The sequence below is a fragment of the Scatophagus argus genome, chromosome 5 (assembly GCF_020382885.2).
Source record: "Scatophagus argus isolate fScaArg1 chromosome 5, fScaArg1.pri, whole genome shotgun sequence".
NCBI classification, from domain to species: Eukaryota; Metazoa; Chordata; class Actinopteri; family Scatophagidae; genus Scatophagus; species Scatophagus argus.
Genome location: NC_058497.1, coordinates 6,013,649 through 6,031,883, shown reverse-complemented (window position 1 = coordinate 6,031,883; position 18,235 = coordinate 6,013,649). Strand labels below are relative to the sequence as shown.

At 42.2% G+C, this 18,235-nt stretch overlaps 1 protein-coding gene across 1 annotated transcript in view; it reads right to left on the bottom strand.

Moving 5' to 3' along the window:
• Positions 1-16,759, bottom strand: part of numbl (NUMB like endocytic adaptor protein) — a 53,936-nt gene extending 37,177 nt beyond the window's left edge. The window contains exon 1 of the mRNA XM_046389124.1: positions 16,274-16,759. The gene's annotated coding sequence lies outside the window, so the exon portion shown is untranslated. The remainder of the gene's footprint in view (positions 1-16,273) is intronic.
• Between the last annotated feature and the right edge of the window lie 1,476 nt (positions 16,760-18,235).

Below are 18,235 nucleotides of genomic sequence, written 5' to 3'. Positions count from 1 at the left end.
GGACTGAAGGAGAATTAAGAATGAAGGGAAGGACCGCACAATGGGAAAGTGAGGAAGTGATTGAATGCAGGAATTAAGGAGGAAGGAAGGAGGAAAGAAAGAAAGAAAGAAAGAAAGAAAGAAAGAAAGAAAGAAAGAAAGAAAGAAAGAAGTCATCCACAGGGCAACAAGTTGGGACACTTATCTCATATTTCACCTCAGTGAACACATCCCACAGCGACTTCCATAATGTCTCCCCCATGTTAGAGACTACAGTTCAGAGAACATTAACCTTCAGAAAAGGGGAAGTGCAGGGGGATTGTGAAGACACAGGGGAAACACTGCTGAGGTGAAGAACCTCTGGCAGACTGGGTCATCCAAGACCAGAGAGCGGAAAACAGGGACTGAGATAAAGGAAAGTGAACTGCTGTTTGGGTCTGTTGCTAGAAAACAGGCCCTCAACAATAGTCACTTTGACATACAGAGGAGAGGATACACGGCATTCTTGTAGTCACTTTCTCTCTAACATAGTTGGCTCACTTCAACCACGCCAGCCCCTTTGACACATACTCTCTTTCTCTTTCCATACCAAACTTTGGAGCAAAAAAAACTGCATCAAAAGCAAAGGGAAGCCACCTCAATAGGCATCATGCCCTTACGCAAGTGTGGCGAGACAAAAGAGAGGGATTCTTTCAGAAACCGAGAAGTGTGTCTATGTTTGTGTGTGTGCAGTACCCCAATCACTACAGATTACAGACACGCACCACAGATGGCCAGCGCGTCTCGTCTTTTCACCGCCACCACCAAGAATAATGACCAGCGGTGGCCCCTCCTCCTCCTCCTCCTCCGCTCCCTTTCTCTTTTGACAGCACGTGTGTCTGTCAAATGGAAGCGTGTGTGTGGGACAATGGCAGCCAGACAAAGAGCCCGCCTACCCCCCACCAGGATGCTGAATAGAGGGGCACGTGGGTCTTGTCATCGAGGGAACAATAGTGCTGGGGCAGAGGGAGTTAGAGAGAGAAAGAGGGTGTGGCACCCCAGCACCCACCGCAACTGGGGATGGTAAGGTGCAGCCTGGGTGGCCTGAGTTCAGATCTGAATCAGGAGAGTGTTTGTCTTTTAATGGAGGGCAGATGACAAGCAGAATAGCCAGGAATAACCATGTATGGCATGGGATAAACATTCAGCATGTCCCCTCTGAGCTGTGTGCATTTGGTAAGGCTAATAATTTATTATTAATTCACCAAATTATAACTCAAGTCTCACTTTGTTCCAAGATTCACAGATAATACTTTGCATGTTTCAGCCACAAATGATGTGTGTGAGTGCTGACCTTTTATCAAAGCATGCTGTTCTTCATTGACTTCCTACCTTCCAGGAAGTCACTGGAGTCCACTCGGCTCAGAACAGCATGATAACCAACCTCATCAAGATCAGTAATTCATATTATGACCAGTATAGTTTTTTATAGTTTAGTGGCACTTGGAATACTGTCAAGGAATCCTGGATACATTGAACAGCAAACTTTCTAGGCATCCTGTTTGCCTCGCTCGAGGGATGTTAATGTCTGGTCCCTTGGTCAGCCCAATCCCTCACTCTGGTTCAGAGTGAAATATCTTGATGACTAGCAGATTGACTGCCCTGATATTTTGTAAAGACGTTCAGAGTCCCCAGAGGATGGATTCCTGCAGTGCCACTGTGAAGCTGACATTTGTGATTTTGAGGGAAATGTCCACTATTCCATGTTTAATGATGCAATTTGTTAGATGTGCCCCTGAGCCCCAGCTGGACTGTGTTTAGTGCTAACGTCAGCATGACTGCAAAGTCCGCTTATCACAACACGACTTTAGACCCCTTTATTTTTGAGTCACTTGAAAAAACCACAGCTTGTGGGTTACAGATTTTTAGCCTTGGTTTAAAGAATATAGTTGCTTCAAAATTTTTATCTTTATGACAGCTATTTTCTGCAGTGCATTAAAATTAGGAACGTCTTCTCACAGCCTCAGTGCTGTAGTGTAACTCTCTCTGCGCTCCCACAAATGCCCCACGTGGACCTATCCCACGCCCTCACCCTCCTCCCCACTGCTTGGCTGTCTGCAGGGTAAACACCCGGATAGAAGAACACACAAGGTCAGGCCCCATATATACTTTCAGAGGAGAGGAAAAGCTCAGAGGATGCGCAAGTTTATTTACTACTAATACACAGTTGTGATAGTATTTTACTGATACTTCTGAATGACATTTTAATGTTTTATTCATACTGCCTAGTTACACGCCAATTTTCAAAGGTTTATAGTTTTATTTTTAGAGTTCATCATATATATGTAGCAAATATGTAGTCTAATCTTTGCAATTAAATATTATGTTAATACAGTAGTTAGGTTAGTAGGTTGGTTGTTTCTAATTTAAGTTAAACATATCTTTCATTTTAGAATGAAGGCACTATTCAGGCCATTATCAGTGGTGATTTGCATTTAATTTCTGCCAAATAATATTGACTGCTGTGATTTACTTCATTTTTCTAGATGATTAGAAGAGCCTAATGGATCACATTATTCTCCTTAGTTTTTTTAATTATTATTATTATCAAATTATTGTTACAGGCTTTTCGTTTTGTGCTTGTTTATACAGACTAGTTGTAATCCGATCACATCACGCTTTGTGAATAATCCAACAATCACGTATTCTGTCAAGCCAAAATATAATCTGGATAACTTTCAAGTTGTCAGCATAAGACTTATAAGACTTACCACCAAAGCTAATATAACTAAATTCCCTTTCTGTTTTTCAGACTCCATTTTAATATGTTGCAGGCTTATTTATTGAGCCATGTTTGTTTTCTTTTCTTTTCTTCTCGTCTTCTCATGCCTCTGTATGTAAGAAAAGGAGTGTCTTACTCTAAGCTCACATGCCTGGGCACTACTTTGGTGTCTGACACCTCATTAAAGTATTCACTAATTCACTCCTATGTGTTCCAGTAACCGTGATAATGTATAGCTGATCAATACAAAATTATTTATCTCAAGTTTGTTTCAAGTATTGGCAACATGGCAAGTGTCAAACTTTAATGTCATATAATGGAACTAGTGGCTTTTTGCAAAAAGGTCAGCAGGGACATTAAATATTCAAAGGCAGTAGTTTATAAGCACACACTGCACACAGCCATCTCTATGGCTCTTTAAGTGGCATTTTATGTTGGATACAGGGACTGTGCCATACAGGATAAGTGATGCACATGACTGGCCATTCAGCGGAAACCGAGTCCACCCTGAAGGGCTCAGACCCATCTGGTAGTTTAACTCCAGCCTCAGGCGTCTACTCGCCAGTCCGACACAGGCCTGACAGATACAGCCCCACTCCTGATACACCTTTGAGTGCACTTGTTTGTAAATGCAGGGGGGGGGTCCTTTTTCCTGAGGGTCAGAGTGCACAGTGGCAGGGGAGGAGAGCAGACAACTTGGAACAGCTGGGCTGAGTGTGCAGGGGGACAAGACAGAGGGAGAGCTGGGCAGGGGGTGGGGATGACAGGACAGAAAGAGAAAGAGGAGAGGGGCTGGCACATACAGGCAGGCAGCCGTGCAGGCAGCCGTGCAGGCAGGCTGCTGACGGGCTCTTTTGAGGCAGCAGCTGGTTGGAGTGGGGGTTTCACCAGCTGTGCCTCCACTGACCTCTCCCCACACTTCTCCACCTCGTCTTCCGCCCCAAACTCTGCTTCCCTTCCCCCAGTAAACCAGAATCCTCACCCAAATGTAGGCAGAAATACACACACACACACACACACACACAAGACCATCTGTCAGTAGGAGGAGTGTTGTCTCTCTGATTGCTCCATAACAGTGTTGAGACTCTCTTGGTAAAACACAGCACCACGCCCCAAACAAAAGCCCCAGAGACATGGAACTATTCTCAACCAGACATCTTCCAACAAGCCTCCTCTGACGTTTCAAACTCAGAGACCCACAGGTTCCCTGGATAGATCACTACGGCTCAAAGCCTGTGACTCATACATGATTGTGAGGCAATGCAGAGAAACAAAATTACCTTCTGCAGTGCCAAAGAAAGGGGTCATTTTTCATATCTTCATAAGACAAGGTTTAAGATTAAGGTTTCAATAGTTTTTGATTATATGTTTCTTATGAGAATCATTGAGTAAGGTCAGGTTTCAGTTGATTTAAGTTCATATCTTCTAATGTATGTAACAGACCCATTTATGCCAAATTACATGGCATAATTACGATAATTTAGTGAAACAATCATTACAACAATCGCAAAAATCATCATTCATTAACGTGATTCTCTAAAAAACATTTCAGCAGTGGATCTCATATTTCAAAAATCAAGCCTGAGAAGAGAGAGGCTGACTCATGGATCTCACCACCTCCCTGTTTGCCGCCTCCCTCATTACGATCCGCATCGAGGCTGACAGCAGATCAGCACGGATCAGCTCTGATTTATACAAAACAACAAAAAAAAAAAAAAGAAAAAGTTGCCTTGTCTGATGCAGCCAGCATCACTTCAGAAGTGCTTATTCAGAGCACTGCTAAATCAAGTGCATCCACAGAGTAATTGATTCAAGCTCTGATCTTGTTTTTCACTTTTTCACTCTGTCATGTGTGGCTGGCGGGTTGAATCTGCTGCGTCGGAAGAGAACAACACAAAAAGAGAGAAAGTGGAGAGAAAAGTGAAAGAGATCAAGAACACTGATTGCTTTAGAGACAGAAAAACTGGAATAAACATTAAGCCCAGGCTCAGGCAGTAGAAAAGTTGTGTAAAACACTAGCAAAGTCAGGAAAGTCACATCGGAGCTGCAGTGAATCTCAGTGAATTTTATTACAAACAAATTTTCTATTTTGTTTTACTTGCCTTTCAGGACACCTAATTGCCTTTTATTACAGACACTGACTGATTAAAGTAATAACTACATCCACATGTTTACATCATCAACAACACAAGTAAGCAATGTACCTTGGTGTAAATGAAACATGGTCCACACTATAGCACATCACAAGGCAGATGGACTTTATTAAAGGAAAGCAGTGGTCAGTCTGTAAAAGAATCTACTGTCCTTACTCAGATGTTATCCAAGCATGTTCTTAAAACCCCTGAAAAGGTGTTTTGAACTCATAAGTGGTAATAAATATTCACAACTAAATTCTAAATATCATTAAAAAAATCCCACAACGTAAGCAAACAACCTTGCACCTGCAATCACATTATGATTCAAAAACCTGATTGGTGCACAGCAATACTTGACCTCACCTTTTTTTCAACTAAGCTCTACCCACTTGCCAACATGATGTTTTACTACATCTGTCACAGAAGTGCACTGCAAACAGACCGCACTGGGAACTGGCTAAATGTAACAGTATTTGGTAGTGTGTGCTTGTGCAACCTTTCTATGTGTATATTAAATTTGTCCTTTTAAAGTCAGAAGACTTCCAGGAAGAGTTCTGTTCCTCTCCTCAGTCACTTTACCCTCAAGGGTTAGCAGTGTGAATATTAGATGGGGACAGATTGTATTAGATAACACAGACCTACATAGAGCCATGCACTGATTCACACACACAGGGAGCTCCATGACTTACAAACAGTATGTACTTGAAGAACACTTGATCAGAATGGCACCTTGTAAGCAATACACTTTGCTTATTAAATATAAAAAAGTTAATTATCTAAATTAGTTCATTTCTTAATACTGTAATGCTCAAGTGTCTTGTCTGCTACTAAGACTAAAAAACCAGTCAAGAGTAGGAACAGTCTAAAACAAGTTAAAGAAATTTCTTCAAGGAAAACATTACAAATCTGAATATGAACCTAATGACTTGTACGTGCTTTGCAATATAACACTTATTGAACACTGCATTGTTTCTCATTCTTGTTTTCAAACAATGCAAAGTTCTGTTTCATATCATGTCAGGCATGCACATACAGTATTCTGCTGATACATATGGAAAGGAAGAGCTCACACAGCACACTTACTTTGTAAAGCTAGGGCCTCAAGGCGTTTAGAACATTTTTTGGACTTTGGCTAAGGTTTAAAAACTGCATGAAAGAAATTATTTCAGTATGTCTTATTCACTAAATGTGACATGAGCTAAAATGGGGATCAATAGATTATAATGTTGCCAAAGAAACAAAACAACAAGATTATAACTACTATACAACTATACATGGGCATAGGCAGCATGCATAACCAGGCTGACACTCAGAGACAGTGGGGCTGGACATCCGTCAAATGTCAATCATCACATCAGGTCTTTGTCAAAAATCTTTGATTTGCATCAAAACTCTGCAGCCAAACCATCAACCCATGCAAATGTACCTCAATGAAACACTACAGTAAGAGAACAAGACTACCGTATATCTTCCATACAGCCTCTGTCTCAGACATGTGCTATGGAAGCTGGCTGCCAGGATGTAAACAAAAATCCATGTGAGGAGAGGAGCTGAGTGGAGTGTGTAAGGGCATATGTGTGTGCATGTGTGTGTGAGAGAAAGAGAGAGAGAGAGAGAGAGAGAGAGAGAGAGAGAGAGAGAGAGAAGAGAAAAAAAACTTCAAAGCTGGTCTACAGCTGAGAAGGGGGGGTTAAAAGAGGTTGAAATTTTCCTCTGGCTCTTAGGAATGTGGTGCAAGAGCAATAACACATTCGCCATGTGAAGTACAGAGAGTAATATAGGATGGATAGCATGTCAACACACACATACACAGGAACGGAAAGTCTGGTGTGTCTTCGTCTGTTCTCTCTCACATATCAAGCAGCCATCTGGTGAACTGGACGATCCAGGACACAACTGAGTCAGAACGTTGTCCAGCCCTGCTGTAGTCCTTTATATTTTATTCTCCTCACAACTGCTTATCATCTTCTCCATACTCCTCTCGTCTCTTCTTGTAAGCCATACTACTCTGGCCTGCTGTTGCCCTTCACACCTTTGAAAACAGGGAGACAAGGGGTGACGTCGAGGGAAGGCCTAAAGAGAATGGTAATTGCACGCTAACCCCTCCTGACATATATGACTTCACAGTGAGTGAAGTGGTGTTACAGGGGGAGAGATAAAGGGAGAAAGGCTCCACTAATCACACCATAGTGTTCCTATTACATCAAATCATTTCCACACTGGCTGCATGTCGCCTTAGCACCTCTACAATATTCTTTCGTGATCTGAGGCGAAAGCAGACACAGCCTGTGGGAGGACAGTCTATATACTTTCTATTGATCTCCTTGTTAAGGCTTGTTGAAGCCTGAGGTGCTTGGAGCCTCATCCATTAATACATAAGTAAAAAAAAAAAGAGAGAGAGAGAGAGAGAGAGAGAGAGAGAGAAAGCGCTCTGGCTTTATCCCAGATTTCATCATGCTTGTAGTGTAATTTCAGAATGCAGTTAAAGCCGTGATATTGATATCAGGATCATGTCGTGTGTAATGAAGTAAAGTAGTTTCAGCTTTGAAATTTCATTAAAAAATCAATGTTACTGGATGTTTTTGGTTTCCAATCCCAAAAGGGCTTGAAGGTGTTTGGGAGAAGAAGTTTGCACAGACGGAGGAACCTTGTGATCATATGAGCTTTTACAAACAAAAAACAATTAAAACTGCCAATAAGCTGCGGTTGTAGTTTCATGACTTGTGCCTTCCTTAGCATCTCTGCCCTTTCCCTCGGTTTTGTCAAGTTTATTTATTTATCCATTTTGGAGTGTAAGTTTGTAATCTTCCCATTGACAAAGAAGAAGCAGGCTCCTTACTTTGTACCTCAGTGAAACTGAGTTACTGACATTAACCTCAGAACAATCTCAATCATGAAAGAACACTGTAAGCATTTACACCCAACTCACAAGTGGGACATTAAAGGAATAAATAAACAAAGTGAGAAAGAGGCTTAGTCACGGCCTTGCCAAGAATTAGATGAAACCATTTATGCTCATATTCGTCAGCTACTACCAGCAGCTGATTAGCTACATTAGCTATCACTGTTTCGGCTTCCAGCACATAACAACCCATAAAGCCACAAGTCTTTTATTTTTTACACAAAAATGACATGTTGTGCATGAAGTTAAGGCTAAGCTAAGGAAGCTGTTAACTTAGCACAGCACATAATATAAACAGATTGAAAGAGCTAGCCTGGCTATGTCCACAACTGGTCAGTTTAACACAGTCTATAAACAAACCAAATTTAACGAGTAGACTAAGAGCCCTGTCAGAGCTTCATATTTAATTAAACTGTTTTATCTCTTTCAGTGAACAAAACCATGTACAAAATCCCTTGCCCCTTCATGCCTGCATGTAAATTTAGGTTTTCATCTATTACGCTCCAAGTATCAACAGACAACTTTGCAGAAGTTAAAGGTCAAGATAGAAAGACAAAATAAAAGCACAAACAGCTGGACTTGAGTTCCACACTCCCATGAAATATTGTAAAACATCTGCCAGTTTCCAGTGTTTGCTCTTAGTTCAAGACATGAAGTCATAAATTGGGCTGCAATCATTTCAAACTCTGGAATTTATCCATGTAAATATAACAGCTGAGTATTATTGAATGGCAGAGCTTATGTTCATTGGTCAAAGTCATTGAACATTTTGATTATGGTTAACATTTAGCCAGGCTCTGGAGTCTTTCTGTCTCCATCTCCCCCATGCTTTCCCATCCATACTTTCTAATAGTTGTGAGTGCCTAACATAATACCAGACTGATTGGCTAGCTAGCTACACAGACTGAGAAAGCCCTGGCTTTAGTGGGTGGCCGATTTACAGACGTTCTGGGTGGCTGGCTCACCGCAGACAAACCCTGAATCCCTACTGGGCTTTCTGGACTTACTGGGAGGACCGGCTACTCATCTTCCTACACTGCAGACAGACAAAGGCAGGTCTGTTCCTCTGGGAGCCAGCAGGCAACGACTGCCACTTCCCCTGACCGGGAGAGGCAGACAGAGAGAAGAGGGGAAAGTGAGCTAGATGAAGAAATTGATGTTTTGAGAGGAAAGGGATAGGACTGAGAAAGATAAAGAGCAGAACAGAAGAGACAGAGGGAGCTTGTTGGCAACTGCATGAGATGAGGAAATTAGGGAAAAAAAATAAAAAGGAGAATTGTAAAAAATTAAGGGAGTAAAAGAGCTCAGTGTGAAGAAAGGGTCTGCAGGTCAGGCACTGCCCAATATCTGTATTGTCCAGTATTATTCTGGTGTAATGACCTACAATCAATCAAAATGTTGCTTTCCATTACCCTTTTCACAAAGTATTTGCCTCATAGCCTGTAAGCATTCACGACAGGAACAATCCACTCCAGGGCTGTTTCTTTTTTCACTTTTTTTCACTGCAGCTCGCCTGCGAAACGAGACACCTCTCCCTCCTCCATTTTCCCTCCTTTCATGTCTGCTTCTGCTCTGTCCATCTCTCCAGCACCTACCATGGCTCCTCACGTCTTCCCTCTTGGTCTTCAGCCACATCCCATCTACCCCATCTACCCCAGCTGGTGTCGTGTGAAAGCCAGTTTGGATGACTTGGATTCTCACTGATTCATTTTTCAGGTTTCTACCTTGTTAAATAAAAACTGTTTGGGTTGTTTTATATGTCATTTCATTTAATTGTCTTTTGAAAAGAATAACTTTAGAAGCAGGCAGTATTTACTAGCTTATTCCACATGGGGTAATTTGACGTAAATAAACACTCTTTCACAAACTGAACAGCTTGAGATGATCGTGTTTGACTGTGAATATTGTGAGACGCATGCAGGAGGAAATTTGTGTTGTTTCTGGTTTCTGGTCAAAGTTCAAAGAAAAAGCACTTACACCTGTGCTAGTCAGAGGCTACTTTCAGGTACACTGCATGTTTCTGTGCTAATATTTATCCATACATGTAGTGTAAATTAATTAATTAATTTTTTTTACCACAAATTTCTGAAGAATAACTTGTCAAATATTTTATTATATTAATATTCTTAGAAACTTGAAGCTTAGCACAAAAGAGAAGGGGGGTGGCTAGATCTGTCCACAAGTTGCTACACGTTTTTGTAAGGCTTTTAATAAACCAGACATAACATAACGTTAATTTAAGTGCTCATCTAATTCTCAACTCCCTCTAGAAAATGTATAATTGTTGTTCCTAAAATGGCCAACTACTGCTTCAAGGGCAAAAGCAACAGAATATGAGGTGAAAGATCTCTCCAACCGTTATTTATCTTATTTTAAGTTTTACTCCTCTTCCTCACATTCACTCTTCCACCTTTTCCTCTACCAGATATTTTTATCCTTATCATGTGTGTTATGAGGTTTACTATGCCTTGTTGTTAAGAAAAGATCATTTCCATCTCAGTCCTCTCTTCCTCATGATGCCAACAGCTGAGAGAGTGGCCACATCTGGTGCACAGCCGGCCACCATAGAAAAAGAGGCAGAGGCAGGGGACTGAAAAAGTAAGAGAAAAGAGGAGAGGAGCAGTGAAGGGCAATGGTGTACGAAAATCTATATGAGACACATTAAGGTTGTCCAGTGCTGTTGAACTGAAGCAGTGGATGGGAAGAAACTGAGAACCGAAAAAAGAAACAATGGAACAAGGAATGAAAGAACAGAACATGTATTTCTGACAAAAAAGTAAAAAGAGAGCAGCACATACCTTAGCAGAGGAGACTGAGAAAAAGACTGATGGAAAGATAGAAAGACAACAAGAAAGAGAAAGAAGGAGAAACCATGAGTGATAGACTGATGGAGGCAGAGAGAGAAGAGCGAGGAGTACAGTCATGTGGAGTCAGATGCTCCTAATCAGCTGTGTTGCTGTCAGAGCTCCTACCATAGCAACCATGAGTCATAGCACCAGTAAACAGAGAAAATGTTGTATAAACCAAAAGCCTCTCTGGCACATTTACACATTTATAAGCATACTGTAACAGGAGGTGAGCCACAAACTGGTCCGCGAAAAAAAAACAACAAAAAACAACAAAAACACACGTGCTATGCACAAGAGGTGTTGTCTCCATTAGCCACTTATTTTTTTACAGGTGGATTTATTACTACTCTTATTACAGTAAAGATCACTGGAGGAGCCTGGAGGAGCCTATGGCCCAACAAAGAAGGGATTCCTTGGTTGTCCCTTGTATCAGTGATGACTTTTACCACAGGAGTCAATTCTCTGAAAGTATAAAATCAACTGTCACCAAAACCAAAGAAAATACTACTACTACACTGGCGAAATTTCATGGGACAACGGGAACACAGTGATTGATGTCCAGCAATAGAGTTTTATGTGGTTAGCGTAACCAGATGATATGATTTTGCTTGCTAAAAATTTTTCTTCTCTATTTGCTCTCGCTCTCTCTCTCACTATCTATCTATCTATAGATTTAGACATCATAATCATATATATATATATACTCCCTCTAAGACACACAAACACACACAGCTTGATTACTACGTGTTTCCTTTATGTGTACTCTATCAGCAGAACACTGCTGTCCTCAGCTGTCCATCATCCTTCACTCCGTCTCAGACAGGCCTGTGGAGCTACACAACGTACACCAAACAGATGCATGCCATCAACCGTAAAAACCACTTTAAGTGTTGTCACCCCACTCCTCCCCACCTCCTCTCTCTCTCTCTCTCTCACACTCAGTCTCTCTCTCTCTTTCTGTGTCACTGTCTCACTGTCTCTCGTCCTCTCTCACCCTCTCCACTCTTCACATAACAGTGAATAGGCCCCTCTGTGCTCTGGAAGATTTAACTTGGGTTCTGTCTGTCGCTAACAATCTCCCTCCCTCAGCGTCACTCTGAAATAGTGCAGCAGAGAGGCCAGCATCATATTAAATAGTGGCTTTTTTTTCCACGCGCTGAGACTAAAGCTCAGCTGCACACACACTGTACAGGCTTTAAATTATAACAGAAGAGTGCAGTGGAAAGTCACTGTATGCAGGTTGTAGGTACTGTAAATAACACAAGATTAGAAACTAACAATGCCAAGTGTTCCACAGATGCATTACAGATGCAAACAGGCCATCTGGGCTCATTTAGCTCCACTTATAGATCAAATGAAAAATCCTATTATATAATCATGATTTCGTATAATCCATGGAAATTTAAAAGCATCTGTACTGTTTGTCAAATATATCCTGCATTACCTTCACACAGTTCTAATCTAATTTGGTTAAGAACAGCCATAATTTTCTGTCAGACACAGAACACAGGTTTGGAAAGGAGGGGCAAGCCTTACTCATTCATTTCCCTCATTCATTTCAGTTTTCCTTGCTGGTTAGAGGATTTTGCCTGATATCTGATACTGAATTGTCAACTCTTTACACACTGTTTCCGTCAGAGTCAGTCAACTCGGTGGTGCGGGCAGATTCAAACACGTGGACGCGAGCAACGAAGGATTGTCACACTTGTGCGACCATCTAAACAATCTAAGACCGTTCAGTGTAATTAAACCCAGGTTTATTGGATCTGCTGTTAAAATGTTAATGCACAACATTTTAATGCTACAACTGTCTTGATGGTGTGAATGCTAGCAAGCTAGCTTATAGACATGATGGTATGGATCGTCTCGTCTCGCTGTCAGCAGGAAAACTAATAAGCATGTTTTACTAAATGTCAAACTATTCTTTTAATCTTGCACCGACCTCAGTCTCTGTCTTCTTTTTTTAACATTTACCAGCGGAGTAATGGAAAGAAGAGACAATTCTTATTATTTGATTATTCTCTCACTCTGCTATGAGTCTCAAACTGAGATTGTGTTATGCATCCTCTGTAGGCAGTCAACACTTTTTTGAAGAAATTGAGCAAAGTCAGCACACCAGTGTGCTTACACTGCAGGAGAAGGCATGGTGTTAAAAGTATTTTGTAGTGGTCATCTTGGTATGTGCTAGGTGCAATTTGGGACACACAATCGACGAGCAGCGAGCAAAGCAGTTGCTAAAAGCCTGGAAAAAAAGGGTACAGATCAAATCCGACCCTGAGGGAGGGATGTAATGTTTCAGAGCTTGTTTTTAGCTTCTTTTTTTCACACACATAACCCATCGAGCTCTTCCATCTGAGCTTTAACAGCTAAACAGGCTGAAATAGGTCATCACCAAAAAATAAATCAAGACACCAATGAGACAAAAAATGCCGTCGTAGCTTAAAGTGACAGTTATTTGTTGCAACGAGAGCTTCACTCCAAGTTGTGGGCTGACGAGAAAGACTCATTTCCACTTTTCTTGTTATCTGCAGAGAAAAATGCCACTGAAGCAAAGAAATATACTGCTGATCGCCAGGGAAGCATGTACAAACAGCCACACACTTACACACACGCATGGTCAAACACACAAAGAAAAACAAATCACAGCCTTTACGCATGAGTGTCCACTAGATAGGCATTCATATCCGTTGTTCCAATCATTTATCAATCCATATCAACATAATGTGTGGCAAAAAGAGCGCAAAACAGACACACAGACCAAACAATAGGTCTATGACTTTGCACTGTGAGCATACCATTAGTGTGTGCAGTAATGGAACTATATGGGATAAAGGAGTGGTTGCATTTAACTAGCCTACAGAAATCAGATAACTCCACTCAGCACATACTGAGGGCACTTAGGCGTCAGGCACCAGAGTTAGAAGTGTGTGTGTGTGTGAGAGAGAGAGAGAGAGAGAGGGAGAGAAGGACATGGATGAAAAGTACATCTTCTTTGTTGGAGGTTTTGTGCAAATTGACATGATCACACCCAATAAGGAGAGTTTTTGCCACAAACTAAAGACAGTGAACAGGAACAAATTGTGTGTCCCTGATGGCTAATTCCCACTTTTCACTCTTCCTTCTGTTCAGTCCATCTCTCTCTTGTTCCTCTGCAGCCTCAATTTTTCTCTCTGCCTCTCCTAATTTCTGTTAGATTGTCTTTCTCTTCCCTCCTCAACACCCTGTTCAGTCTGTAAAGCATGTCCTCTTTCCACCACTCATCTCTTTCCACCCTTCCTCTCTTCACCATCTTTTAAGTACTTCAAATTATTGCTTTCTATTATTTTTGATTAATCTCATCAGTCATTTTAACCTCCCACACACATAGTAGTAATTTAATAGTTTAAACTGCAACTTGTTTACGCCTCTAGACTTTCTCCATAAAGACTCAACAGTTCAGGTTTTCAATAAGTAGCTAATTAGACACCAGAAATCCAGTCATAAATCAATAAAGGACTTCCTCTGAACTGGACAAGTCCCTGAGCTCCAGTCAGAGGTTGGCGTGACTGTCTCCGAGGAAACACAGTGTGGATGCCGGCAGTAGCAGGGCCGGGATTGGAAGTGGAGCCACTTGTTTAGCAGACCCACCCTGACCAGCACAAAGGGGGCCAACGCCCTCCTCCGCCACCAGCCATCCCAGACAGCACCCTGATTGGCCAGCTGGATGACCTTTGATCCCCGTTGTATTGTGGTCTCAGCTGCGCCAACCCTCCCCCTTGTGTGTGTGTGTGCATGTGTACAACAAAAGACAGCCAAGTCCTAATGCAGCAGACCAGTGGAAGAGGGGAAATGGTCAAAGGGGAAATGGAGTGTGTGTATGTGAGTTTGTGTGTGTGTGTGTGAGAGAGAAAGAGAGAGAGAGAATGCATTTATGTGTGTATCCTGCTGTGTGGATGGGGATGGTGTAATTATGCTCTAGCTGTGATGACTGTGTTGCAACTGTGATTAGTTACATCAGTGTCCATCTATATGCAGTAGCTGCTTGGTTTGGAAATTCTAGCACTACCTCTCTTCTGTCCCCTGCTGAGACCAAATATCTCGCCTTCCTCTAGCCACAGTTTTGTCCAAACTCAGTCTACCTAAAGCCACAGTTCTAGACCAAATTTAGTCTCCTTCCAGACCAAACCTTGCCTTCCTCTAGGTCCAGCACTAGACTAAACCTAGCCTTCCATTGACCACAGGTATCAAAGCAAGCCTTCTTTGCCCTGGCTACAAACAAGACCAAACTTAGCCTTCCTTTATCCCAGCTCCACACCAAATCTCTCCAGCCCTAGCTCCAGGTCCAGCCATAGCTCACATTTAGTCTGATCTAACTCGTGGTCTAAAGTTAGCCATTCTCCGGTCCTTGTTCATAGCCCAAAGCCAGTCAACCTCTAGCCCCAGCTCCAGAACAAACCTGCCCCTTCCTTTAGCTCTAAATCAAACTTAAGGTCAAACCTGGCCCTCCAGCCTGGCCCAGGAGCTGTCTGTGCAGGTGGTCTAAGGCTTGTGGGCTGAGACACACTGAGCCCTTCACCTACTCTTTTAATACACCCCACATGACTCTCTTTCTCTCTCAGAGGCAGTGGATCAGGGTAGACCACCCTCTAACAGCATGACTGGCTGTCTGAGGAATGCCATGTCACGGAACAGATGGAGCTCTACAGACAATGGAGCCGCATGCATTTACTGGGCCTGCATAGGAAGGCATGTGCCAAGTGTGTAAGTGAGTGTGTGCATTATAGCCACAGTCTCTAAGTCATCTGGATGCCGCACACTGATTGCCATTTTTCTTACTCTCATGTATCGTGGATCTCCTGTTCATGTCAGGGAACATGAAGTGTGGGAGAGATCACAGTAAGCTGCAACACTTTTTCCAACAAAGCATAAGCCCTGAAGAAGTTTGGCAATGATGCAATCAACCCCCAAAAAGAGACGATTAACTGCACATCATGATGCGAGGAGGAGAGCTAGAGACAATCCAGCACACAGGTAGATTTATGACCACACAAATTCAAACTCAGGATGCGTGTTTCAGTGACCATGTTGTCCAGGAGAAAATGCCTACAGATAATCTATGAACAAATGATTACTCAGCAATCAACGAGACTCTTTACAGCTCAGTCGATATTAGCTAATTCCCACGCCAATAGTGACGTAATAAACTCATTCCTGGCAATTATCGGTGTTCGTAAGGTCATAATGTGACATAGCAGGCCAATAAAGTTCCAGCTTTTTTTTTTTAATTAATACGGCATCACTGGTGTCTTCCGGTAGGATAATGCTCATGAGACTATCAGTGGTTTCGCGTAAGGTCCATTATCAGACTTAGGCTATTTCTCTTTCGTTATGGATGTTAGCGATGTAAACGGTATCAAAGACTGGAGCATTTCACTCATTTCACACATATGGGCCCGCAGGAGATCCATATCCAAAGGCGCTGCAGTTGTATTCAAACATTGTAATTACCCCGTAACTCACAAATCAAGGATTCAGCACCGATCTGAGTGGATCGTGCACTTTTTGATCGCGAATCCATTCATTACAAAGACATTACCGGGTCTCCAAATAACGTTTGAAGTATCAGTAAACAGGGCTGCCAGATTGGACGGGAAAACAGTCAACTCACCCAAGAGAACGACGGATGATCGGCTCCCCGCTCCTCCTCTGTGTAAATCCAGGACCCCGGACAGAAATATACCGGCCTATAAATCTGCAAATGGTAATTTCACAAAATCTTCTTCATCCGCACTGTGAAAGCGATGTATGGAGGCGATGTGGAGCTGCAAATCAACACGGTGGCTGCACACACACAAACGCACTTTCACACACAAAATTTGAAAAAAAAAAATATGTTCACAACAGCGATTTAAGGGAGATTTCGGTGAAATTGGTGTATCTGTAGTAATCTCGGATGCTTTGCTTGTTGACTGTGCACTAACTGAACTGCTTCCCCCGGCTCCACCCGCTAACCCAGCCTTCCCAGTGCGCCCATTGGCACAGGCGGCCGGACATGCAAATCCACCGTCCCCATTGATGTTTTCCAGAAAAGAAAAAAAGAAAACAGCAGGGCTCTGTTTGAGTCTCTCCACTGCGCCACCGTGCGGCGTCTTAGTTACTGTGGTAATGCGTTACTCCACTGAGCCTCTCCTTGTGCTTGTAGGTAGGACGAGGTTCCCTGTTCAAGGGTGCTCCGTCAGGCCACGGGCTCCGTCAGGTGGACACAGTGGACAGAAGCTGAGGCCATTACAGCGAGCGGGACAACTCTTACACGGGTTAAATACGCTCTGTGGAATAATGCCAAGCTCTTTGTGCTTGGGACAGTCCCCAGTCTTGAAGGCACAGGAGAAATTTGATCAGATTTGAATTGTTCACATTTTATGTATGCAGCAAACTGTTTATTTATATTCTCTAGAAATGTTGTTTTTCAACACAAACGCAGGCGACATATAGATTTCGTTTCAAAGCCTTCTACATCCTGTCAAGAACAACACTGTGGTCTGGAAATGCTTATTGAATTACATTTTGTTTAATTTTATTTTTGGCCATAAAACTAGTCAATTTAAGGCCCCCCTCTTTTAGTTTGAGCATCTATGGGCTGGTGTACGACGGCTGATTTCACATTTATCTACTGAAGGACATTTTCTCTGGGTTTAACACTTGGACATACAAGTGGGACTCAAAAAACAAGTCTGATGCGTGTGAGACACTGATTATTATGTAGGGCAGAGAATTTTTGCATGTCTTAAAAGACGTATGGAGAGGATCTTTAATGATATCGACTCTAAAAACTATACTGGAATCAGCCTTAAAAATACTCAGAAAATAATACGTTTTAAAGCGTATAGCGTAAATCAGTCTCGGACAGAAAAGTCCAGCCTAAATGAACAGTAAAAGCCTACTGGACAGACTGCCAACTGTCCCTTAATATTAACACTGTGGTCTGCAGTGGACCATAACTCAAACTGTATCACATTGTTTTTCATGCAGCAACACCAACACAACATAATTTAAACATGCTAACGTGCTCCATGCTTTAACTTCATTGATGAACTGGTCCTTGTAAAAATAACCCCTCACTAGTCCCACATTGAAAAGCTTTCCCTCATGAAAAGTCTGAGACAGGGACCAAAAAGAGCCAATTCTCCTCCAATAAACTGAAGCCAGCTGCTTCTTACACGCAGAGAAATGCTCCAACTTTCCGTTGCATGAAACTACAAGAGAAGTATGTGCAGCAGTTATAACTGTGGCTGATTCCCAAACTCAGAAAAACAAAGTGTGATTTTGATGGAGTGTATCAGAGCCAGCTTGAGTGCAGGAACAGCTCAGCATCTGTGCTGTACATGATGTAACAAAGCTCAATGGAGGGACGCTAACAGCAAGTGCTAATGGAGATACTGTAAAAGGCTGCATGTGTCCCCATCAGGTTTTTATGATCCCAGCTCCCATGATGTGAACAATAACATTTAGTGAGCAGACAGTCTTGAGCTTGAGGTGCTGTAATGCCTTGACTGAAGACTAAAATAAACAGCAGTCATGAAACAAAATTAGTTCTTAAAAAAAAAACCAAACAGACCTATCAATGCCACCA